The sequence below is a fragment of the Balaenoptera acutorostrata genome, chromosome 21 (assembly GCF_949987535.1).
Source record: "Balaenoptera acutorostrata chromosome 21, mBalAcu1.1, whole genome shotgun sequence".
Taxonomy (NCBI): domain Eukaryota; kingdom Metazoa; phylum Chordata; class Mammalia; order Artiodactyla; family Balaenopteridae; genus Balaenoptera; species Balaenoptera acutorostrata.
The window spans coordinates 25,393,869-25,420,387 of NC_080084.1; the positions used below are offsets into that span (position 1 = coordinate 25,393,869).

General features: G+C 37.6%; 1 protein-coding gene across 36 annotated transcripts in view; it reads left to right on the forward strand.

Moving 5' to 3' along the window:
- SORBS2 (sorbin and SH3 domain containing 2) overlaps positions 1-26,519 on the forward strand; it is a 204,819-nt gene that overhangs the window by 25,244 nt on the left and 153,056 nt on the right. For 30 of the 36 annotated variants that reach the window (XM_028165371.2, XM_007177890.3, XM_007177897.3 and 27 more), the window contains exon 2: positions 10,293-10,430. The gene's annotated coding sequence lies outside the window, so the exon portion shown is untranslated. Of the gene's footprint in view, positions 1-9,830; positions 9,939-10,292; positions 10,431-26,519 lie in introns of those variants that run through there. The other 6 variants (XM_028165372.2, XM_028165373.2, XM_057537437.1 and 3 more) reach the window with 3 other exon arrangements.

Here is a 26,519-nt window from a genome sequence, read left to right on the forward strand (position 1 = left end):
ACCAGAAGCCATGAGGCAAGAACGCTTAAAATAATTTCCACATTGTATGTGTATCTTCAGTTTTTATTTAAAAACTGGAAAATTATTGGCTTCCTAATCCAACATGCCTTTGCCTCAATTATGACGGAGAGCATTTACCATTTTAAGAAATCATAAGTAGAAATCTTTAAGGTCATTTAATACTCAAACTCAAGACATCCCTAGCCTTGAATATTTTCTCAAAGTCACTTTTTCTGTAACAAGGACAAACTCCATCATTCAATTTAGATTTTGAAAGCTTGGTAAACTACATTGAAGTGACCCTGTTCAAAGTTTTCTGAACAATGCTCTGGCAATGTTCACTGAGAACAGGATAAACAATGGGTTCCTGTTTTGTATTTCCTGTATATTATTATGATATTCTTATTTCTCTTGATATCACTGATCATTAAATGTCAGTTTTAGAAAAAAGAGCCAACTACTTGACTATATTTATTTAAAGCCAGAAAGATTCAAATGCTGCAGCTCCAAGGGCTTCAAACATATCAGCTCTGTTTTTCACTGCAATTTTCAATCCATTAGGAAACGATAAGGGGCCTGAAACTGAACGCAGCAACTCTTGTGAGGGCTGATTGTTGATATCCAGAAGTACTTTCAGAACTTCCGAAACTATTCTGTACATGATATCTTTTTTTTTTTTAATATTTATTTATTTATTTGGCTGTGCTAGGTCTTAGTTGCCACGTGTGGGGTCTTTTAGTTGCGGCACGTGGGATCTAGTTCCCCGACCAGGGATTGAACCCCGGCCCCCTGCGTTGGGAGCGTGGAGTTTTAGCCACTGGACCACCAGGGAAGTCCCATGTACATGACATCTTAATAGCCGGCCTAATTGTCTTCTGCTATCTTTCAGACAGCCTGATGTGAGAAAGTTGTCCTTAGATGGTTGTGTCATGTATGTTTATAGCTTCAAGGAACAGATTACCTTTAACCAGGTGAGGGGTTGGTTTCCCTGAAACAACGAGAAGCCCAGGGTGGGTTCAACTCTGCCTCAGCAGGTGCCTCCCAGAAGGGCATCTGCGTTTCCATCAGCCTAGAGGAGCAATGCCAGGTTAAAGGGCAAAGGGCAGAACGGCCTTCTCCTCAGGAGGTTCTGTGTTATTATCGCGCGTGTGAAATGTCTTGCCTGTAGCCTATCAGCCTGAACAAACTGCAAGGGAATCTGAGAGGGTAAGTTTTAAAATAGACATGGTACCAGGAGTCTGTAGCAAAGTTGAAAGCAAAAATGGATCCTCCATAGGTAGAAAACTGTGTCTGCCAGGACTGTGTTACATTATTTATTTTAAAGAGTAATGAGTCTGGAAATAATGAGTCTGGAAATAGTAAAATAAAATGTATCAGAGGGAAACTTCATTCAAAAATGACCCTGAAAGAAACCCTTGCTGAGAAAAAGAGGAAACTCGCTAGAAGGTAAAAATGTGAGCATTTACTTTGACTCAGAGGTCCATTCCCCACCCCTCTGCCTGAACACAAACTACCCACTGCTGCAGGCAGGAGAGGCCCTCTAGCACCTTCCTCTGGAGACCAGGCCAGTCCTGGCTCAGCCTGGAGTCTGAACAGTGATTTTCTCCCTTCTTTGTAAAATTGAGATATCATTACTTATTTCTTGACATTTCTAACATGCCTCTCCCATACCATCTTATTTCTTGTGTTTCCTTTCTGTTAATAAGACTATTGTTGCTATTTTTAGGAGGTTGACCTTGCTGGTTAGACCGTTCCCACCCAAACTTTTCTATATCTGGCACTGAGGTAAACAGAAGAGGTTGCTAATAGCCAGAGGCGACTGGTCCAGAAGCTCCAGCCGCCCCAGGTATGGCCTGGTCAGGTGACAACGGAAGGGATAATATTGCAGCAACATCTGTAACCCACTTGGGACACACCAACAGGTCACAGAAAGAGGTAGGAAGGTCTGGATTAGAGGACAGATAACACAGAAAATATTAACATGTTCAATATCTGAAGGTTGCCATTTCTAACCTGCATTCATTTTAGGAAGATGTTTTTCTTATGCACTTGATATAACAAATCTGTAGTTCCTTCTAACCCTTGAATGCTGGTCAACTCTTCCTTTTTTATTCTTCACTCATATTTCATCTCTGTGAGTTTCAAGAAAACTTTTCTAACATTTTGTGTATTACTTATGTATGACTGTCCTTGCAAAATTAACTTTTGTGGCCATAGTAACGATGGAAATGTGCCATGGATTGTTGGGTTAGTTAGTTTGTTTTTTAAATGCCTCAGAAAAGATACTTTTCATGCTGTGCTTTGATGACTTCAAAGTGTTTTACAAATGTATGAAAAGAATATACAAAACAGTACATCTTCAAACATGCTTAGGCCATAACCAACGTCCCTGTGCCCGTGGAAGAAGAAAGCATTACACAGCCTCTTCCCAGGCAACAGGGCGAAGACCAGCCTCCAGTCTCTGACTCTGCTCTGTAGCCCAGGCCACCCAAAGCTCTCCTTTCCTCTCCTTTGCCAGAGAACAAGATCACAAATCTCCCAGTTTCTCAATGGCTACTCATTCCTTGTGTGTTTATAACTAATGCACCGTATGGACATGAGGAAGGGTTTCAAGTCACAGGAATGACAATGGCCTGACCAGGCAGGGTTGTTGGTGTGATACTTCATGTCCGTCTGCCTGTCTGTCTGCTCACCAGGTACCATAAACAACATCAGGTATGGCTTGTAGGGAGCCAGGTGGTTATAACTGTCTAGCAATATACAGACAAATATGTCATTCTCTCCAACAACCCTAATCAGAAGAAATTTTGATCAGGGACCCCAAGTGAGTGATTAATACACCCTAATGGAGTATTACATGGCTCTGAAAAAGGTCTGGAGAGATGATGCGAGAATGCAGGTAACTTGATTTATTTCAAGCCTATTTTAGAAGATAAATGCAAATTATTAAGATAATAGAACATATTATATCCTGAGGGGGAAAACAAGTGCTATCTGATACTTCAAAAAGCTTTTAAATTAAATACGTAACTACAAAGCAATACAGTTCAGAGAATCCTCTTGGTTGGAAACAGCTGCTTAATTAGCATACAGAGTTTTTGCTTTTTACAAGATACTTTCATTTTACAAATTCTCGTTAATATACAACAAAAATGCCATTGTGTGTTGCTTAATGCCTTGAGCAGGACTTATTTAATCAAATGCACACTGAGCCCTTCCTCTGTGCAAGGCGCAGATACAACACACACGTCTGGGGTACGATGAGAAGGGGAAATCAGAGGAGACATACATGAACCAATCACTCAAGCAAATGCAACGTTTGATGTTGGAGGGAATGTGAGGAATGTGATTCTTCAAGAGTTAAAAACAGTATAATTTGAAGTCAGGGAGCCTGATTCCTCCAGCTCTGTTTTTCTTTCTCAAGATTGCTTTGGCTATTCGGGGTCTTTTGTGTTTCCATACAAATTGTGAAATTTTTTGTTCTAGTTCTGTGAAAAAATGTCATTGGTAATTTGATAGGGATTGCATTGAATCTGTAGATTGCTTTGGGTAGTATAGTCATTTTCACAATATTGATTCTTCTAATCCAAGAACATGGTATATCTCTCCATCTTTTTAGGTCCTCTATTAACGCATATATGTAGAATCTAGAAAAATGGTACAGATGAACCTATTTTCAGGGCAGGAATAGAGACGCAGACATAGAGAACAGACATGTGGACACGGGGGCTGGGGGAAGAGGAGGGTGGGATGAATTGGGAGATTAGGATTGACATATATACACTACCGTGAGTAAAATAGATAGCTAGTGGGAACATGCTATAAAGCACAGGAAGCTCAGCTTGGTGTTCTGTGATGACCTAGATGGGTGGGATGGGGGGAGGTGGGAGGGAGGTCCAAGAGGGAGGGGATATATGTACACATATAGCTGATTCATTTCTTGTACAGCAGAAACTAACACAACATTGTAAAGCAATAATACTCCAAAAACAAAACAAAACAAAAAAGCTTGACCTTGGCTGGAGCAGGGAAACCCTTCCTGAGGAAAAGGCACTTCAGCTGAGGGCTGAAGGGTGCACGAATCCACTGCTGAGCAGGGCAGGCGGCCGGCAAGAGGGAATAATGCACGCACAGGCCCTGACCATGGCCCTGACCATGGCCCATCCCAGGAACTGAGAGAAGACCAGAGAACCTGGAAGAAATGGAGCTAGAAGGAGGATAGGAGATGTGGGTGGAGATGTGAGAAGATAGCAGGTTGTGCAGAGCCTTAAATAGGCCCCTTTACGAAGGTTTATCTTAACGATTTTTCTACCATATGCAGCAACTGTTGCATATGCTCAATTTCAATGGCATATAAATATCAAGAAAAGCTTAGTCATGGTTATATAAAACAGCAGAGGCACTTGCTAAATACATATAGAGTTCAGACAGTAAGATTAAAAACAGTAAGGTTTTAACTAGAAAAGTGAGTTGTAACAAAGGTTTTAAGAAATTATTTCTATAGAATCTCTTGCATTTGATACTGGTTATTTAATCGTTCCTTCAGACTCTCACCTTATTTGGTAAAATTCAGTCCCAGATTGCATAATGGCACATGAGATGGCAAATCACCTCCTAAAACACATTCGCTTCACATCGCTAACCAGGAAGCAGAAATAAGTGCACATACGATTTGACAACTTTAGATGTAGATTATGGGGGCAAGGGGGAACGGTCAAATGGAATCTCTGTTAAGTCCAAGCAAAAGTTGAGATGTTAGAGTTAGGAAGGGGTTTATAGCTCAATTCTTCTCCCTCCCTTTCAGGGCACGAGTGCAGAGGGCTTGCGTGACTGGTCTGAAACCACTCACCTGTTGGGCTTGGGTTTCCCCACTCAGTGCATTTATTCACTGTTCTGCACGTGTAACACTGAGGTTCCTGGAGATGGCCCTGCTGACACTTACTAAGGGCATGATGTTTCCAAGCATCACCAGTTTTGTTGAGCATGCTTCACTCTGTTTCATGTGGTCTAAGCAGACAAGTGTAAAAGATGTCAGTACACTTAATCTAGCCTTCATTTTGCATTCAACATGCCAGACTTTGGGGGGTCTATCCCTTCCTTTGATCAGCGTTATCTGATGTCTATTGTCTCTATAGTATGAGAATCTGACTGCCCTTTCGGTACATCTTTGAAACTCATGCCACCGTTTCAGACGGTCGTGCTGCCTCTCCCTAAGCACTAAAATATTTGACTAAGAGAATGACGCATTGTCCTCCTGGAATATTAGACAATGCTACCCAACTGACATGGCCACGAAAACCTTCAAACATTTCTACTGCAACTCACTTTTCAAAGGACTTCAGAGGGGAAAAAAAATGTAACCTAGAAAACAATATTCATGGGAAAACTACATTCACTTCCTTCCTACTGAGATCCTCTCAATTAATAGGAAGTGATGAGGAATCAAATGAGAATTCGGAGTTCTCTTGGGAAAAAAATTTAAACAGCTCTCAAAGAAGCCCTCAAAATACATGTACTCAAGAACCCATGCACATAAAAGGCCCTAGAAATCATCATGGTATCTGAAAACAAATTACTACATTTGGCCATATATACTAACCTGCACAGTTAGATTCTACTATATTTTAATTATTTAACCAATAATAGCATTTACAACGTGCCAGACTTTTCTACATTCCTTTCAAATGACAGCTATTCTAATCCTCACAACAGCCCACTGAGATAGGTCCTATTTAAAGAGGAGGAAACAGAGACACAGGGAAGTGAAGTAACTGGCCCAAAGTCACACGGAAGTGGCAGGACCAGGATTCAAACCCAGACACACTGGCTCCAGACTCTCTGCCGTTAAGCATTACACATATTTTAAAGTTTTCTGAAACAACCAACCAACCTGTGAGACATAAAGCTACAAATGGTCGCTGCATACCGAACTGGGAGTTTTAAATATTACCAGTGTGGGTCTGCATTCTCTCTTACAATGAGGATTTTATTTTCAGGAAGCCCTTTGAGCCCACAAGGCTTTGGTGCCACCTGAAAAAGTGAGAAGTCATTTGGCAAGCTGGTGAGATCATTCAAAATAGTGTGCTCACTTATTTAAGGGTGGGGCAGAGGATCCAGAAGCCTCTCAACTCTAAAATACCAATCTTTCTCATGGTTCTAACAAGTGGAGTGTTATCTGAGTTAATAAGATCCTTTCTTGAGACATAAATACCCTCTAGCATGGTTTGTTCTACATCAACTGTGCCTTAGCTACATTGTTTTAATTAGACAAATACTTAGCGGAAAACAATCTCAGTTTTTCTTGTGTGCTATGGAGGGAGAGAAGGAAATGTACAGCTAGACTGACTTCCAACATTTCCATCCGTTTTTCCCCCTCTCCATCTCAGAAAGATTATTCTTGCTCGAGCCTCCGAAACCAATCCTGCCCTTTTGGAGAGTTTAAGAACCTCAGTGAACATGGCGGCCGGTCCCGCTCATGCCTCGCACAAGGGTTCTTGTAACTAGGTCCTTATCTTAGTCTTTGGAGCCTGCATCTCTGCCGGCAAACTTGCCAAGTGTTCTAATTCCTCCAAGAATTAGTTGTTGACCCATGGACCACTCTTTTAAGTAGCGTGGATCGAGACCAATGGTTCGCCAAGTGTGGTCAAGAATCACTGGGGACTTGTTAGAGATCAGAATTCCAGGCCCCTTCCCAGACATACTCAGTCAGAAACGAGGGGTAGGGCCCAGCATTCTGTGATTTGACGAGCCTTCCAGGAGACTCTGATGCTCGCTACAGTTTGAGAACCATTGGCCTAGATGGCACTGCCCAATAAAAATAGAATGCAAGCCACATTTGTACATTTAAAAGGTTCTGGCATTTTAAAAAGTAAAAAGAAACAGGTAAAATTCATTTTAACAAATTATCCTATTTAACCCAATATGTCTGAAATACCATTTCAATATATGATCAACAGTCTCTTTTTCATACTAAGTCTTCAAAGTCTGGTGTACATTTTGCACTTATATGACATCTCAGTTCTGACGAACCATATGTTAAGTGCTCAACAGCCATATGTATCCACCATATTGGATAGCCAAGCTCTAGACTTACAGTGATAATAGCATTAACTTTTATGCTTTCTATGCATCAGGCATTGCTTAGTTAAGCATTTTGTGTGCACCATCATGTAAACCCTCCCACAACTCTGTGGATTGGTACTGTTATTATCCCTATCTTATACAGGAGAAGGGTTATGCCAAAGCCCTATTTAGTGCTTCACCAATATAAGAAGTCCAACTCTAATATAAACATTTTCTAATGATTTTAAATCAATTTATTTGTAAAAACAAAAAAAGAGAGAAAGAATATAAATAAAATCATTAACAGTAGTACAGTTGGTACAATTGCTAAGGCATTAATAACTTATAAAAGTCATAGTGGTTGCGAAAGTAGGAAAGTCCAAATTTACTGTCTTCTAACCTTTAAAACTATGCCTCAATCTGCACTCTTCTGTGACATCAAATCTGTCAAAAGGTGCTTATGGACAGGCTGTCTGGACAGTCAGGATCTTTGGGGAACAAAGGAGACCTGGGTGAGTCACCTGGCAGTGTAGGACTCATCCTAAATGGGGAGCTAGCAGGGTCATAACCTGTTCATTCAAGTGCAGATTGACATAAAATGATTAATAATAGTTAAACAGGAGGCAATGGGCTTCTCTCAGTATTGGTGTGAAAAGCAGGCAGTTTGGAATTTAAAAATTATGTTTGACTTAGTACTCAAATAGTTAACCTTTATCTGTTCCCTTAACTCCCATAGTTTCTCAAGGAAGGCCAATTTTAAAATGTATTTTCCTTTTCATTATAAACTACTATAAGGAGGAAAAAGTAAAAACAATTAAAAATTTTTTTTCTGAGGCTAGGCTTCCATTTTTTTTGCCAGAATTACCATTTATCATTTTGACCAAGTAAAGTAAATATCCGATATTAAACTGACAGTTATTTAAGACTTATTAAAATGGGACCGGTTAAAATAAATGAACAGAAAAATGCATTATTCTACAGAGATCTTTTTAAAAACCCTGCTGCATATTTTTTAAATAAGGTTAATCTTATTTTAAAATTTTGATTACATATTTCAAACGTAAGTTATAATTTTTTTAATTTAAATATCTGCGTAGTCTTAACATAAGCATATCATTCCGAAAGATTTCACTATTTTACCATAGTAGTTGAAATGGCAGTCATGTAACTTTTTTAAAAAACATATCATGCATAGTCTTCAGTATTTTCTTTCTTTTTTCTTCCAGTTTTATTGAGATATAATTGACATACAATACTGTATAAGTCAAGGTGTACAGCATAATCATTTGATTTACGTACATTATGACGACCACAATAAGTTTTGTGAACATCAATCATCTCATGTAGATACAAAATTAAAGAAATAAGGAAAAAAATGTTTTTCTTATGATGAGAACTTTTAGGATTTACTTTCTTAACAACTTTCATATATAAAATACTGCAGTGTTAATTACATTTATCATGCTGTACATTACATCCCTAGTACTTACTTTTAACTGGAAGTTTGTACCTTTTGACTGCCTTCACTCAATTATCTTTCCTCCAACCCCTGTCTCTAGTAACCACAAATCTGACCTCTTTTTCTATGAGTTTGCTTGTTTGTTTGTTTTTGGAGTATAATTGACCCACAACACAATGTTAGTTCCTGTTACCCGGCATAGTGTAACAGGATTTCACATTTCTATACATTTCAAAATGATCACTACAATAAGTCTAGTTGCCATCTGTCACCATACCAAGATATGACATAGTTATTGACTGTATAGATTCCCCACACTGTACATTTCATACTTGTGACTCATTTATTTTGCAACTGGAAGTCCGTACCTCTTATTCTCCCTCACCTATTTCTTTCCTCAGTATTTTCTCTAATCAGTGGCAAGGAAAGAGTTGAATTTGATCTGAGCCTCTGGTAAGCAACCTTCATAATATTAACTATAAAATATATCAAGGTGGTTTGTATACTGGTCTAAGATCAGAGAATCTTCTTTCACCTCTCCACGGTACTTCCTGACTGTGCAAGCCTTCTCTTTGTTATGAAGAAAAGGGAATTCAGAGGATTCAGGGATTTCATCTACGTAGAAAAAAGGCTTTTATAAAAAATACTTAAGTGTTTCCTTGGTAGGAAGTAACTAATTTTCCTTCTTAGGGGTGTTGCAAAAGGCATAATGAAGCAATGGAAGTCAGGAGTCAGTCTGATGACGCATATCTTCCTTCAGTCAGAGTAGAAAGAGATCTCCATCTCCAGTTGCTATGGTTTGAATAGCCTGTGGAAAAGAAGCTGTAAAAGTCTATAGCAAAGTCCGTCCTTATTCTTGCTGCGTTTGTGTGCTGTAAGCCTTCTGAGGCAAAGACATTGTTAATTTTGTCCACTATTGTATTCTCAGAGTTCTTGGCAGATAGTAGACTCAGTACTTGCCACAAAAATATTTGTTGAATGAATGAATGAATACAATTTGTAGATCTTAATTCATCATTCTACAAACAAAATGAAAGCTCAGAGTTTGCCAGTCATTGTTGGTGACCCAATCTGAAATATTTCTTCGTTGGCCTTTGGAGGGAGAGTCAGGGGACGGGTGCCTGTCTGCGTCTTGTCACTGAATGGACCCCAATCTCTGCCAACAGATAAGAAATGTCAACAGCTTAACCCAGTAGCTGTCAAAAATAGCATAGTTGATGAAACTGGAAATTTGGGTGTGGGCTAGAAATAAACCATTTGTCTTCAGTCTTAAGAAGGATAGGATGATAACAGCTATTCCTCCCAGAGAGATCTAAAATATTTTTAAAGAGCCATATAAGCAAGCAAGGAACTATCAGAAGAAAAGTCTTTCCTCTCAATAAGGCATAAATAGAACATCTTATTTTCAACAAACCAGGTAGATCATTTTGAAAACGCGAGGATTATGGCAAAGCACTATGTTTCTTTAAGATTTCAGTTGAAATGTTTTATTGTGTTTTGTTTTCAATCGTGCTGGCAGTTTTCCTCAAAATGTAAATGAATATTTGCACAGTGAAGCAAGTTGTTGTGGGTTTCCTGGTTTGTGTCCCGCCCCCCTTCCCCGGAGGGGGGCTGTGGCGATTCGGCAAGGTTTTTTCATCCCTTGCAGACAACCCCGGCTGCTGTTAATGCTGAAAATAGCTCAAACGCTCTCAGAACAGTAGCACCACCCAGCAGCTGGGATTCTTTCCGTCTCTCATTTGCCTTCTCTCTTGCCTTTTTTTTCCTTCAGACACTTGGGTTGGACTTAATCTTAAACTTCTGGAGTTCAAGACCTTTTAAAAAAGGGCTAAATAAACAATCTCCACGTGTAAAAGGCCAATGACTCCTACCTCTCTTCAGAGCAACTGTTGAACCCGGCTGCCTGTAGGTAAGATTTTTCTTTAATTCTGGAGTGATGTTATTGGTTTATGATATGTTTATGACTAATGTTTTTTAAATAACTTGTTAACCAGGAGAATAAACTGGGGTGCTGAACGATTTCCAGGTAAATACGGTGTTCCAGGATACAGGAGTAGCATCTGTGCATTTCTGTGGCTGTAATTTTAAACTGTGCTGAACGCACTCTGTCATGTTGACCTGCAGTACAGACCTGCCTGTGATTGAGCTGCAGCAGAACGCTAATTAAGCCTCATTGCCAGAGTCGTCCAGAGCCTTGCAGACATCCTAATTTTCCTGTTTAGACGGCTTACTTATTTTTAACTTTCTAAGGGCATTTTTTTTAAGGAAAAAGATGCAACTACCTGAGGAAAGGAGATATATTAGTAATTATTTTAAGGACAAGGAGATAGCTCTACCTTAGTACCTTCTTTCATCACTGTGCTGTTCATTACTAGCGTAGAATGAGAACAGTTTTTATTTGTTTGTTTTGTTTTTTTGTATACTCCTAGCACAATTTGGTGACTCGGTTTTGAGAATTCCTGAACTAGCTGACTGTCTTCGGCTAGCAGGTTTCTCCAATGTGACAATATAATATTTTGGAGAGTTTTCTGTGCCTCCCCCTCCCCTACCTTATGCTTGGTCTTGACATTCTGCAAAGTACTTTGATCTGTGGACTTTAACTTCAAACACAGCATTTACTTTCGTTATGAGTATTTACTATGTTCAGTAAAAAGTCTTATTTTTTTATTTTTTGGTTTAACGCTTTTATATTATTTCCTTTGAATAATCTATTGGGCTTTGGTTTTCTCTCACTGATATGTGTTAGGTTTTATTAGTACAGGGACCCCCAACTGAGAGGCCAAGACTATTTTATGGCAAGTTTCTCTGACCATTATAGACTTTATGATAGCTCTCTGTTCCCCTCCAAGCAGATGTCTAAAATCAAGCAGCAAATGACGGTGCACAGACCAGATTCTATCAACCCCTCACTTGAGTGCCTCCAAATTACCATGTGCCTCGGGGCCTTACTGTTGCTTTTTAACATGGACACTGAAGTCCTTGGAATTTAGAGATTCTTGTTTCCAAAGAAGTTTATTGGTGTCACACCATATGTCAAAAGAAAAATGCATTTTAAACACACATCTTCCGGGTAACTTTTTTTAAAAAAAGAAAGAAAAAGAAGAAGAAAAATTAAAGAGAAATAAAAGAAAATTTAAAAAAGGAAAACTAGAAAAAAAAAAAAAAAGGAAAAGAAAAATCCTCTGTAGCCAGAAGTGTGTTATGGTAGTGAAACTTCTGCTGAATGAGGGATAAGGAATGAAAAAAACGTATTTCCTAAAATAGGCAGAGTGTAGCGCTTTCTAGCCATTCAGTCAGATTCTTTATTTGGGAGAAAATTCATGTGTTATTCCATTTGTTTGTCACGCTTTTCTTCTTCACCACAAGCAAAGGATATTTTCAAAGTCCTCAGCCGGATACTGAGTTTGATGTTCCCTGGCAAGCTGTCCCCGTGTCCTGGTGAAGGTGAAGAGTGGAGCGAGCCTGACCCTGTCAGGATTCTGTGCAAGTCCCTGACTGTGGGGACTGATACACTGTGCTCCGTGCTCTGCACCTTGCTGACAAGGGAGAAAGCCAGTGGCTGCAGGACTCCTGTTCAGAGGGGTGGAGTAGGAAGTCAGCTATGGGAGACGTCCCTCCAGATTAGGAGCAGATGCAGTACGATCTCTAGAACTGGGAGTAAGATAGTAGGAGAACCTAGCGCTATTCAGTCTAATTTTTTATTTCCAAAAGCTGGACATTTAATTGCTAACTTTCTCCCTTCAGATCTGCATAATATGGAGCTTTTTAATCATCCCATTTCTGTGATGTGTGTACAGTCAAAACTTGAAATCCTCCAGTTATTTTGAGCATACACTTCCCTGCCTTGGGGGGGTCTAGAATACTCTCCTCCTTAATACTAGGAAGGCTTGATTTGGCATTGCTGAGGAGAAATGTATTGCTAAAAGGCAATACAAGTTCATTTGCAGAATCCAAAGGACGAAATGGGTTTGGAACATGATAGAGGTCATTAAATTCTTAGGCAAGCCATTTTTCTCGTGTTCTTTTGGGTTTTTTTGTTTGTTTCCCTCTGCCCCTTAATTTTACTCTGAAACTTTGGCTTGTTTGAATGTGAAACTCAAGGAGAAACCTCGTCAAAACCACTGAGTTTCACATAGGTTCCACATGAAAGAAGTATTCTACCCAGCCTTGCTTGAAACTTGGCCCATGTTTTGCCAAAAGTTTCATGAATGCCAGTGAGCCTGGATTTGAAACATAATCCCAAACCAGGTGACTTCTGGCGACTTTAAGGCTGTCCTGTAGAAGTATAGAATCTGTCAAACAAGGACACCCCTTATTTTCATATCTCTGACTAATTTCATGTGTCTACACATTTTTCCAATAAACTTCCATTTGTTCTATGATGTTTTAAAGCCAGGTTCAATCCTAATATGAATTTTTATAGCTGTGGGATTGAAGCATTGGCAAATAGAAGTCTGCATTTAAAATTCCAACACAGTCTGAACCAAGTGGTGTGAACATGTTGGTATAATTCAGCTGAGGAAGGAAGTCCCAGGAGAGTCATGGAATGTCTTTCTTTGCTTAAATATACTTCTGTGCTTGTGTGGAACAAAGAGTAACATTTTGTCCAGGTCTATCTGCTTGACAGTATGCCTTTTGTTCGCTCTCCAAAGGTGGTGTCAAATGTATTGGTGGAAAAATAATAAACTTCCAGATATATATATTTTTTGTCTGCTTAACTGATATACTCCTAGGGAACATTGTAAGCATTGAAAAGTTCAGTACTGATACTTGTAATGTAATGTATACTGAGGATAAAGGGGTACTCAGCAGAGTCTATTTTCTTCAGAAAAGCTTTACCTAGAGCTGTTGTGTGACAGTCAAATGGGCTGGGTTGTGAAGGTGTGTGTGTGTGTTTTGAGTGGTTGGAAAGGAAGAGGGGATGTGTAAGCTTTGTTCAGCAAATATGTTACATTTAAACCAAAAGCAACTGAGAAGAGGAAGGGGAGAAAGATGAGAGCAGTGGAAATAAGAAGAGACCATCTGAAGCACAGGATGACGCATCAGGATGGTTCAGTACTGCCTTCTTTAACTAGGCTTTCTCCTAGAAATGAAAACTCTACCTGCAAAACACCCACACCTGTAATTTTATTTAATACTCAGGATTATCAGAGATAACAGATTGTATTTTTATTTCACCCAGTGCATAGGTGTTTCACATTCAATAACTACTTTGATTTCCTGGATCATCTATCTTAAGGTAGGGTGGTATTACTATTAATATGGGGTTGGTCATGCAGGCATTGTGTTCCCAATGTACAGGTGAGGACACTGACCCCCAAAATGGCTGCATCATCCACTTTACATTCCTAGTAAATAGCAAATGGCAGGTTGGCTGTCATGTCAAGAGCTTTCAAAGTGTACCATTCCACCATTGCAAAATACAAAGATATAAAACAAGTTAAAAATAATAGCCAAAGGACAGTAAGAAAATGACTGGTCCAAGCAATGAAAGAGCTGTTTTGAATCATAACAACTTCTGACTTTCTGTAATTCACTGAGAGAAAAACGTAAGCAAAAGAGGGATGAGGATTACGGAGAAAGACACACATGCGCCAGTGGTATAATGAACCAAAAGTTATGACTTGGTTGACTGGAACAAAAGATACAGGTCAGCAAAAAGAATCAGGTTAGTAATGACACAGCTTTAAATAATAATGTGCTCTCTAATGAAAGGTCAATTCAGTATTAGAAAAGATAGAATAGAAACACTAATCTCTTGTTCTGAAGATAAATTTGGGCTTAAAAAAAGAAACTGAATTTAGTTTAATGGAAAAACACATGTACATCATGTGTTTTTAAATGCTGTGTTTTGGCTACTTTGACCCGTTGCAAATCCTGGTCCAAGTACAACTTTGAATTGGTTTAATTCTAGCGGAGGCACTGCTCCTGACATGCATTCAGCTCAGTGGTACTTTTCTCGTTCAATTTTGCAAACCTAAGAAATTTGGTTGGTTTCAAATTTAGCTCCAAGCAGTGTTCAGAAGTTTTGTGTTTGTTTGACCTGACCATTTAAATATTTTAAAACTACACAACACTCAACCTTTAGAACAAATTCTTAATGCTAAAAACACTTAAGAACATTGAAAAAGTTATACATAAGTACATTGTCTGCAAATTTAATGAACAACCAAATATAGTTAACAATACAGTTTTGATCTAGATCAAAACTATTTTCTATTCCACATTTAGCTGTTTTACTATGAAAGTATTCACTTTTTAAAAAATTGTTATTATACTGAGATTAAAGATCATGGTTAAGAGGGCTTCCCTGGTGGCGCAGTGGTTGAGAATCTGCCTGCCAATGCAGGGGACACGGGTTCGAGCCCTGGTCTGGGAAGATCCCACATGCCACGGAGCAACTAGGCCCGTGAGCCACAACTACTGAGCCTGCGCATCTGGAGCCTGTGCTCCGCAACAAGAGAGGCCGCGATAGTGAGAGGCCTGCGCACCGCGATGAAGAGTGGCCCCCACTTGCCACAACTAGAGAAAGCCCTCGCACAGAAATGAAGACCCAACACAGCCATAAATAAATAAATAAATAAAAATTAAACTTTAAAAAGAAATCACCAAAAATTCCGAGAAGCAGCTGGCCCTGAATCTGATCAGGGACCACTTCTAATCTCTTAAAAAAAAAAAAAAAAGATCATGGTTAAGAATGGAAAACTGGGAATTCCCTGTCAGTCTGGTAGTTAGGACTCTGCGCTTTCACTGCTGAGGACCCGGGTTCAATCGCTGGTCGGGGAACTAAGATCCTGCAAGCTGCAGGGCATGGCCAAAACAAAAATCCCTGAAAAAAAAAGAAAAAGAAAAAAAAGAATGGAAAACTATCCAGAAACAAATATGGCTGTGTAAATGTGCAGTTAGAAGAGAAACCGCATCCTTGTGGTACCAGCAGAGCCAAGTGTTGGAAGGCATGATCTGGCATCTGGTTGACCTTCATGTGCACATCTGTGAATAGTCCAGAACGGTGGGCCTGTACTAAAGGATTCAGCAGGGGAGTGTTGGAGATAAAGGAAGAAGTTTTGTGCTAATTCAAGAAGGATGTTAAATGTCCAACTAAGAGATCCAGGCCTCATTCTGAAGTAAGAAGTGGTCATTATCCCTGACTGTACAGGGCAGTAAAATGATAACTTTGGGGAGAAGTAAATAGTTGACAGAGTATCACTTCTTAGTGGTTGAGTTTAAATAAAAAATCAAATTGCTTTCAATAAAAATCATTTTATAATTTGAAATATAAATTTTAAAAATATTTTTAATTTATTTAATTAAATAAAATAAAGTTTTAAATAAATAAAATCTTATTCTATTTATTTTATTTATTTATAAATTGAGTTAAAATTTGAAATATAAATTGTTTTCTTATAACATGTAAACAATTGTTTACTATAAAAATCAATAATTTACTATTGTTGGACATAAAATTAAATCATTGAAATTTTCTTTTTATATCAAATAAGATTATTTTCATTCAAGGCAGAATAAAACCAAAAGTAGATGTAAACAAGTTTCTAAACTTTATATTGATATCACAAAAGACTGTGGCTTATGATGAGACTTCTTTTTTTAAAAATTTATTCATTTATTTATTTATTTGGCTGCGTTGGGTCTTCATTGTTGCGCTCGGGCTTTCTCTAGTTGCGGCAAGCAGGGGCTGCTCTTCATTGCGGTGTGTGGGCTTTTCATTGCAGTGGCTTCTCTTGTTGCGGAGCACGGGCTCTAGGCACGCGGGCTTCAGTAGCTGTGGCTCGCAGGCTCTAGAGCACAGGCTCAGTAGTTGTGGCGCACGGGCTTAGTTGCTCCCCGGCGTGTGGGATCTTCCTGGACCAGGGCTCAAACCTATGTCCCCTGCATTGGCAGGCAGATTCTTAACCACTGTGCCACCAGGGAAATCTTGATGAGAGACTTTTAAAAACCAAGTAAAAGACTGAAAAACTGAGTGAAATGGTAAATTCAGTAAGAGTTAGATGATTTTTGTAGAAAGAATAATGAAAGTTGATTTTGTAAAAAAAAAACAAGAAAACTGTTTTTTTTAAGATGGCTACTGGTCTTCAATATAAAATATAGTTCATTTTAGTTTGTGTTTGAGCTACTTTACTTTAAAAATCAATGGATGAATTTCATATTCCAAAATTAGTTTAAAGTTGGCACTTGGGCTTTGTCTCATGTGGTGAGATCCATCACTTAATAGCCACAGTTTGTGTAAAAACTTGTCTGGAAATAAAGTGATAATAGTTATGCTAAGGTGAGAAATTTGATTACAGTGAGATTTTTATCCTCCTTACCATATTTTATCTATTTTGGATATTGAAATTAAACAAAAAGCATTAAGGGTTAAAAATCACTTGTGCCTAAATCATAATTTAATATATTCACTTACATCCTTTTCCTAATCAGTGTTCTGAATGACTATATAAGAGCATACATATAAAAACACTTGACAGAAGATCAGTTTTTATTTCTCAGTGAACATTATAGCTTTGTACATTTAACGCTTGACTGTGCTTATTAATTTAAGAAGAATGATCTTACATATAAATCAAAAAGGAAGGAAATTAGGAGGTTATTAGTAAAACCAAATAGTGTTTTAAGTGATTACAAATAACTCCTTTTTTTTTTAAGAATTTTTTTTTTTTTGATGTGGACCATTTTTAAAGTCTTTATTGAATTTGTTACAATACTGCTTCTGCTTTATGTTTTGGTTTTATTGGCTGCGAGGCATGTGGGATCTTAGTTCCCCAACCAGGGATCGAACCCACACCCCCTGCATGGGAAGGCAAAGTCTTAACCACTGGACTGCCAGGGAAGTCCCCCTACAAATAACTACTTTTAATACCCTAAGCATTTTCATATTTACTGAGTGAATATTTTCGTAAGGATCTTTTTCTATTGCTTCAGTCATTTACTTCTTAAAGACTCCCTTCACCATCATATATGAATCATATGGGGCTTGAGGTTTAAAACTTTACAATTGACACAGACTATAGATCAATCTCAATGCAGAAAACATTGATAAAACCCAAAACAACTTTTCAAAATAAAAATTCACAACCAGACACAGGAAAGAATCGCTTTAACCTTAAAAAAAAAAAAGCATCAATTAAAAACCTATATCATAAAAGTGCACTGAAAAATATGAAACTCAGATACTGGTTACCTCGGGGGAGTTAGGGAAGATATTTCAATCAGAGGTGTGTATGATAGGCTTTAATTGAATTCATAATGTCTTTTTAAAAATTTTTTTAGGACTCTGTATTTTATTTTATTTTTTTATACAGCAGCTTCTTATTAGTTATTGAATTCATAATATCTTATATTTTAAGATGAATGGTGGGTACATGGATATTTGTTATACTATTATTTTTATCTTTTGAATGTCTGAGTAAAGACCCGTATCTCCCATGCCTTAAATTTAAGATACATTGTATATACCAAAACAATTTTAAATACATTTCTCAGCTGATAATATTGAAAGACAGTATTAATTTTAAAGCAGAGCAGATTTTCTGAAAATTTACAAAGAAGCAATACAATAGGTGGTGTCTTGTTTAGCCTATATTTCTATATTTTTACCTAGGGCCCAAAACTTCCATAAATGGTGAATTAGAAAAGACAATGAATTTAGTTCTTTTGCATACAAATGTCTATTGTAAACCTACATTCAAGATCACTTTTGTAGGGTGTATTGTTCCACAAGGCATTGTTACATACAATTCTTAGAATCTATTAAATGTGATATTTGCTCTTTAAAATAGTGAATAATTTGTCATTTTGCTTTATGAGAATTTGCAATGGGGTTTGAATGTAGCAGTGAATAAGTATATTTTAACTTACCTCTTTAACATTGGTTTTAGGATAATATATTGAGATGAAAGGATTTCTGTTTCAAGATGCTCTATGCAATAAACGTATGAAAAGTGATTTTATAACATATAGGCAATCCTCTCAGTGGCCATGGGACCGGGACCATGACCATGGAAAGCAATAACGTGGTTTGCTATGCCTGAGTTTCCAGTTAATGTTATCCTGTGCACAGTGAGAACTACCTATATTTAATATAACGACTTCACCTGTAACTTAATAACACATTTCTTAAAATTTAATTTATTCAAAAAATTTACATACACACAACTGTTCCTTAATTTTCACACTTAACACTTCTTTGAAATCACAGGGAAAGAAACCTAGTGATTTTTCATTATCATTTGACAGGAATCAATGCTTAATTTTGAGAATTTTTATTCTGATTTTTTTTTGTTTGTTTTATTCATAGAGTTATCCCAAAATGCTAAAATGGAAAAGCTGGCAGACATCACTATTTTTTTAGGGGGTTTGATAAATGATGGATTATACTGAATAATTTTTTTCCTTTTTTTCATTACAAGTAATTTTACACGTAGTCTGAAAATTCAGTACAAGCCAAAGGTTCCTTATTTTAAATCATAAAATTCAAAGAAAATATATTTCCTAGGTTTCTAGGTAAAGTATGTCAAATATTTGAATGGTAAACAATAAACACATTGAGGAAATTGTGCAGTTCTAATAACACAAAGAATTACTTTGAGTTTCTTCATGTCATTGTTACTAAAGCTGAGAAACCAATTATTACATAATTAACACAAAGTAATATTTGGAAACAAATGTGAGAAAAAGGCTTTCAGATTACTGGCATTAGGCACTGTCAGCTCCCTGACCATTAAAATCTCTTCTCCTTTGCCTTCTGTGACACTGGAAGATTTTCCTTCAATCTCTCTGATCACTCCTGAATCCACTTACAGGTGCCTCTTTCTCTGCCTGACCTTAAAGGTATTCCCTTGGGTTCTGTCCCTCTTGTTTAATCTCCGCTCAGTTCACCTTTTCCTCCTTTATGAAAATCTTAAAATCTATGTCTCTATCCCTGATCTCTCTCATCAGTTCCAGACTCACATTTCCAAGTAACTGGTAAACAGTGTACTTCAAACTCAAAACTTCTAAAACTCATCATCTTCCAACTCCCAACCTGCTCTTCTTCCCCAGGGCTATATTTTAATATAATCGTGTCACCCGGTTACTCAGAATTAGAATCTTAAACAAGCCTTCAAATTTTCCTTCATACCAACTTAGTCACTGTTGATTCTATCTACACGTGCAACTTCAATATTCCCCCTTGCCCTAGCTTAAAGGCTGCTGCAACATTCTTGACTAGGATTTCTCAATACTGACCCAATCACTCTTGACTTCCATTTTCTCTGCCTTCCAGTCTAATCCCTTGAAGCCAGAGTTGTTTTGTCAAAATAAACAAGCTTTGCATGTAGACTTCCCAACTACCAAACTCCCCCTATCATATAGCAAGTACATTCACTTTGCTTTCTTTTCAGACTTGAAAGACCAGGAATGGTGACCATGTTAACCAATGGAAGTAAATTCAGTACATGATGTTCGGGCATAAATAGCCCTGTGTTTTCCCAGGTAAAAGGCAGAGCTGGCAACCCTTCCAGACTCATTAGTAGAAAGGGTGTGGCTCGCTGTGCCAGCCATGGAACAGAGATCCAGTATCAGTCCTGTTACTTCTCTCAAAGAACCCTTTTCCTCAGACTCTCCTTCTAACAGAGTAATGACAACATTCGCCAATCACCTGTTTCGTTGCCACTTATTATGTACTGATGTGATGGTTGTAGGCAAATGCTAAATGATAAATGTTTTGTTTAAAAAAAAATTGGACCATAGTAAGAACACAAAGTTCTAAACCAGAAACTCCATATGATTCATATGTGACAGTGAAAGAAGTCTTTAAGAAATAATTTTTTTGAGGAACCCCCATACTGTTCTCCATAGTGGCTGCACCAATTTACATTCCCACCAACAGTACACAAGTGTTTCTTTTCTCCACACGCTCAACAAGACTTGTTATTTCTTATTATTTGATGATAGCCATTCAACTCTAAAAAATGTGAATATCTTCAAAACTGAATAGAAAAAAAAAGAAATGACTGAAAATATAAAAAGATCCTTATGACAATATTTCACTCAATAAATATGAAATCGCTTAAGGTATTGAAAGTCATTATCCGTGGTCACTTAAAACACTAATTGGTTTTACTAGTAAACGCCTAGTTTCCTTCCTTTCTGATTTATATGTGAGAATACTCTTCTTAAATATAAGCACAGCCAAGGGTTAAATGTACCAAGCTCTAATATTCAGTAAAAAATACAAAAACAAGGTATGGCGTTATATTCTGGAACAGCATAAAGGTCTCACTCGTTGAATTATTGCCATAATTTCAGCAAATGTAACTTTATCTGAAAAGCATAATATAAAGGGTGAAATTCTAAACACCAATCTTCTGGATCTTTTAACATTTATGGCACCGTTGGTCTTGATGTCATCTAGTCAATAATCATTTGTTAAGAGGCTACTCGGGGCCTTTTCTCACCTTTTTTTTTTTTTTTTTTTTTTGTAGTCCTATTTTTAAGTTATTGAGAAGCCTTCATACTGTTTTGCATAGTGGCTTCACCAATTTCCAATGCCTCCAACAGTGCATGAGGGCTCTCCTTTATCCACATCCTCGCCAACACTTGTTATTTGTTGTCTTTTTTTTTTTTTCTCACCTTCTGAGATGGCCCACACTCTGTGGAGTGTGTTTCTCTCTAAATAAATCCACTTCATTAAAAAAAAAAAAAAAAAAAAAAAAGAGTCTATTCGGTAGTCTGTTCTGGCCTCTGTGATAGTCCCTGCGGACTAGTCATCCCCGCCCCCATCCTCGTGCAGTCGGAGATAGTTATTGAAAGGTAATTGGCCAAATAGTCATGTAATTCAAATTGTAATAAGAGCCATGAAAGAAAGATAAAGGAGGCTAGAAGAGCAGAATCTACAATTCTGAGAACCAAGGGTCAATGACAAAAAGACTGCTAGATTTGGAATTTAGTGAAATTATTAGGAAGGTTAATTACTTGGGGTGGCAATCAAAAGAGGCATTTCCTGTGCCAAGAATGATGGCCCCTTTTATCAATTACTGAGGGTAAAGAATAAAGAGATGTGGACATGATTCCTCCAAAAATAGGTATGTCAGGCATCACTGTGAATATCCACCCTCTAAATGCACGTGAGTTTATGTGATGGACTTTGTCTCCTGTGGAAAATATCTTTAGAATGATAGCTAGCTGTGCTAGTATATATAAATTCTCCATGGGTTATGGAGATAGTGTTGTCTTTGCTCCTATTTAAATACTGAAGGAGTATGATTTCTGAAATGATCTATGAAAGATGAATGTGACTTTGAGAAAAACTTATTTGAGCTCTGAGTAGGATTTTCAAGATAAACATCCAAGGGAAAATCTAACAAGAGGGATATGGAAACGAAATTTCTCAATGAATAAAGACCTTACTGATTTTGACATATGTTCAGGTGCTTGCTTTGAGGCATGTAAGGAGTTAAAAGTGAAAGAAGATGTTTAAAGTTTTCTTCCTTACTTTGAACTACATTTCAAAGAAATATATAATTTCAACATAAAACATATATTTTCTCCATGGACCAACACAAATATGTGTGTGTGAATTAAATCTCGTGGTTGGGGTTATTCTTATTATTTTTATTATGTATCTGAAATGGCAATTATTTAAAATAAAATATTTTCTGCTTTAATAGTATTATTCAGAGTAGGATTGATAACAATTTTTTCTTCTGCTCCTTATACCCTCATTCACATTTTTGAAATCAGCAACATGGCTAATTTATTTTAAGAATTTCAGTGCTTTCAAACAAAAATATCTGCATGCAACTAAAAATAGAGAAACATGGCTTTTTTTTTTTTTTTCTTATTTATTTATTTATTTATTTATTTATTTTTGGCTGTGTTGGGTCTTCGGTTCGTGCGAGGGCTTTCTCCAGTTGCGGCAAGCGGGGGCCACTCTTCATCGCGGTGCGCGGGCCTTTCTCTATCGCGGCCCCTCCCGTCGCGGGGCACAGGCTCCAGACGCGCAGGCTCAGCAATTGTGGCTCACGGGCCCAGGTGCTCCGTGGCATGTGGGATCTTCCCAGACCAGGGCTCGAACCCGTGTCCCCTGCATTAGCAGGCAGATTCTCAACCACTGCGCCACCAGGGAAGCCCGAGAAACATGGCTTTTAATGCATTACATGTTTTTATTTTTCTGGGAATGTTCATGACCTTATATTTGAAAAGGTAGCTGAGCACTTTTCTGACATTTCTTTTCCAGGGATCAGTATTGCCCTAGAAAATGCTGTTCGAAATCACAAAGTGGGTATCTGTATAGATATGTTTTAATTTTTCAGATTATTCCTTCCTCATGTTTGGCTTAACCATGAACGGTAACAAAAGGGAATGAAAGAGAGTAATAAACAATGAGTATTCCAATTCAATGAGTACTATACCAAGTATTAAACAAAGCACTTCCAATTCAATGAATATTATATTCCTGATGTAAGAGTTGAACTCAAGAGCTGGGAAATCCGGGTGATAAAAATATGTTGAATAAAGGGGAATCAAAACATTTGTTGGAGGGCCCTAAGCTATCCTTGAGTATATGCCATTTCAATGAGCCAACCTGCAGTAGAAAACAGAAATTTGCTCCATAGGAATATGAAAGTGCTGTGGCATAGAGTGGTTTATAGAAGTTGAAGATCTAACCTTAAGTGATTGCTGAAGTTGACTTAGAATATTGATAACAATACAGGATTTTTGTAAAATGTGATAAACTTTGAAATAATTAATACAATAGTAACATAAGACCATGAAAGCAATTACAGAATTATTACTATAGAATATAGATTTATTCTATTGACTTACCATCTGAAATATCATCACCTATCTTTGAATACTTATCTTAGAGCATAACTTCTAAGAGCACTCATGCAAATCGCAGCTATATTTTATCAAATTATTCCATTTTTCACATTCCTTAAAAATTGTGAAGGAAAATCTTTCAACCCATAGGAATTCAACTTTCAGAAATTTCTTAGGTCTTCTCTACTTGATTCCTTCACTATTATGAGATATTGTAAATTGTTATAACTATGTTCTCTCTACCCACTGTCATTAAATCTATCCTATCTTACAGTCATGTAGCTCATCCCTTAGAAAAAGACATCCCCTCTTCCCTTCCAACACACACACACACACACAACAAACCTTATTCAATTTCTAGATATATCAATGGAAAACCTTACCCTGATCTATGAACCTGATAATGTGTGGTATTTTGAGAATTACTGAGAAAAAAGCAATCAACCTTTTGAGGTTGTTGCTTGAAAGGTGCTTTCCTTATATTAGGCAAAAATAGTTTTAACTCCTACTTCATATCTTTAACCAAGGAACTGTTCTTTCCTCCGGCTTTTGGCATACCAGACTTAGAAAGACTGACCTCCTGATCGCTCTAGATATAGCACCACCATTCACTCACACGGATGCAATTGGAGCACCTTCTAAGAGCAAAGCACTGTTCTGAGTTCTTGGGACACATCAATGAACAACACTGATCAAAATTCCTAACCCAAAGAGCTTACAGTCCCATGAAAAGAAACAAACAATAGAAGATAAACATAATAAGTAATTACATAGCAGATAAGAAAGTAACAGAGTGCTTTTAAAATACAGCAGAGTAAAGAGGGTCTGGAGAATGTGTTGAGGACAGTGCAGCTTAGAATTTTAAATGTTGAGCAAAAAACTTGAAGGAGGTGAGGAGTTATCCATATGGCTCTCTGAGGGAGACGTATTCTAGGCAGAAGGAACTGCCCCTGCAAAGACCCCAAGGCAGCCAGGGCTTCCCTATTCGAGGTACAGCAAGGAGGCTGGTCCAGCTGCAGCCGAGAGAGAAGGAGAGTAACTGGAAGATGAGATCAGAGAGGCACTTACACTATAAAAGGCTTACTCTGGCTGCCGTGTTGAGAGGAGTCTGTAAGAAGGGGAGGGTGGGAGCTGGGGGACTAAGTAGGAAGCTAGTGCAATAATCAGGTGAGAGAGGATGATGGCTTTGGACAGGGTGGGGATGGAGGAGGTGACAAGAAGTGACTGGTTCTCCCTGGGTATCTAGATCCCTGGGATATTCCAAGGTTGAGAGGTCAGGAGGAAGAGGAGAAACAAATCAATGAACCTGAGAAGACGTATCTAGGGAGATAGGAGGAAAAGCAAGAGGATGCAGTGTGCTGGAAGCCAAGAGAAGAAATTATATCAGAGGAGGAGGAATGAGCAAGTAAGACGACAACTGAGACTTGGCTAGTAAACTTCACAATTTGGAGATCATTAGTGACCCTGACAAGAGCAATTTGGTGGAATGGTATAATTCTGGAAAGTCTTTTGCATGATACTTAAGTTAAAAAAACTGAAGTGTTTTGATTGGTGGTTGATACCTCTTCGATTGATTTAAACTTCCACATTATTTTTACTCCACTTGACCATAGATTCCAAAGCCACTGTACCACTTGAGCACATAAATGCCAGTGTTTAATGAAATATGTATATTCAGGTCTGTAAACCAAACCATGTGACTTGGAGTGCTTCCTGCAGACGATTCTGACTGTTGAGCATTTACATGGACCATGGCGATACCCCAAAGCAAAATGCTTTTATATTTGTAGATTACTTCATTGAACTATATAAAATGGGTATTGATAAATGCATTTACTCCAAAAATGAAGCATAACACAAGCAAATTCATGCTGATTTACTGGCAATCTGTGAATTGTTGTTTAGGGCCTGAGAGTTTCTGCATCACCAGTTCTTACTAACTGTATGAAAAATTACATGATATTCTGGTTATCAACCTCTATGTTAACAATCTATAGCAGTTTCCATTTATTACACTCAATCATATCAGTGAACCAACCAATTCGTATAAGCTGTTGCTTGCAAACAACTCTTATAATAAGAGTAAAATAAGAAAGCCACCATTAGGAAGATCATTTTTAAACACCTAAGCCTGATCTTTACCATCTGGTTGTATAGATCTAACTGGAAGGAAAGCAGATATTTTAAGGATTTGAAATAGCTGAACTAATTTATACTCTTGTCTCTGTAGTTAATACAGTGGTTTAATTTCTAAGGACTCAGAATAATTGTTAAAATAGAATTGTGATGTTGGTACAAAGCAAATGACATTAAAGATAAATGCTATTTTCGAAATTATTTTATAAAGACACTGGCTTCTGAATTCTATTGAATATCAAGTTAGCAATGAAAAGGAACATTAACAAAAATCTCTAAAAGTTTATATTTAGTCTAAATATAAAATTAAAGACTAAAATTTGATATGAGGTTTAGTTGTGTGTTTTTCTTACCCAGAAATCAAAATTTGAAAAGCAGTAAGGGTATTTTGCCCTGCTCTGTGTTCTTCACTTAGATGAATTTCCTGTCTCATTTCTGAGGCTAATTATGAAATGACAGCATAATCAATCAGATATTAATTTGTCAAATTATGTTTCTTGAAGGGGCTTTGCATACTCTAAATATCTTATGTTGTAATAGAAGTCACTGAAGTCCAGAAAAGTGAACTAAACTTGACAATATCTTAAAGTCTTCTAGTAGAAGATCGAGCCCCCTGAGCAGTGCATCTCCTGTTTTTCCATGCAGTTCAATGAGGAAACCATGCCAAAAGTAGAGAAATGGAAACCCTCTTCAGGACCCAGCCCTGGGTGTTACCTGTATTACCTATAAGCATATGTAGCAGATAAATTTTTGTAGGCTGACCACATGTAGTCAAAGTTACGCAGAGTTCAGGCCACATTCAACAATGAGTAAGCCCTGAGTTTTTGGATGGCTTAAATATATATAGATATAGATATATGATATATACACACTGATATTTACTTCAGATCTATTTTCTAACGTTCAAAGTTAAATCTGTTCTTTTAATAAATGTAACTGGGTATGAGACCAGGATCAGTGAGATGAACAAATAAAAGACTTTTACCCCATGAGATATGAGGAATGAGAAGCCATTTCCTTCTTTATATATAATTAGAAGGAA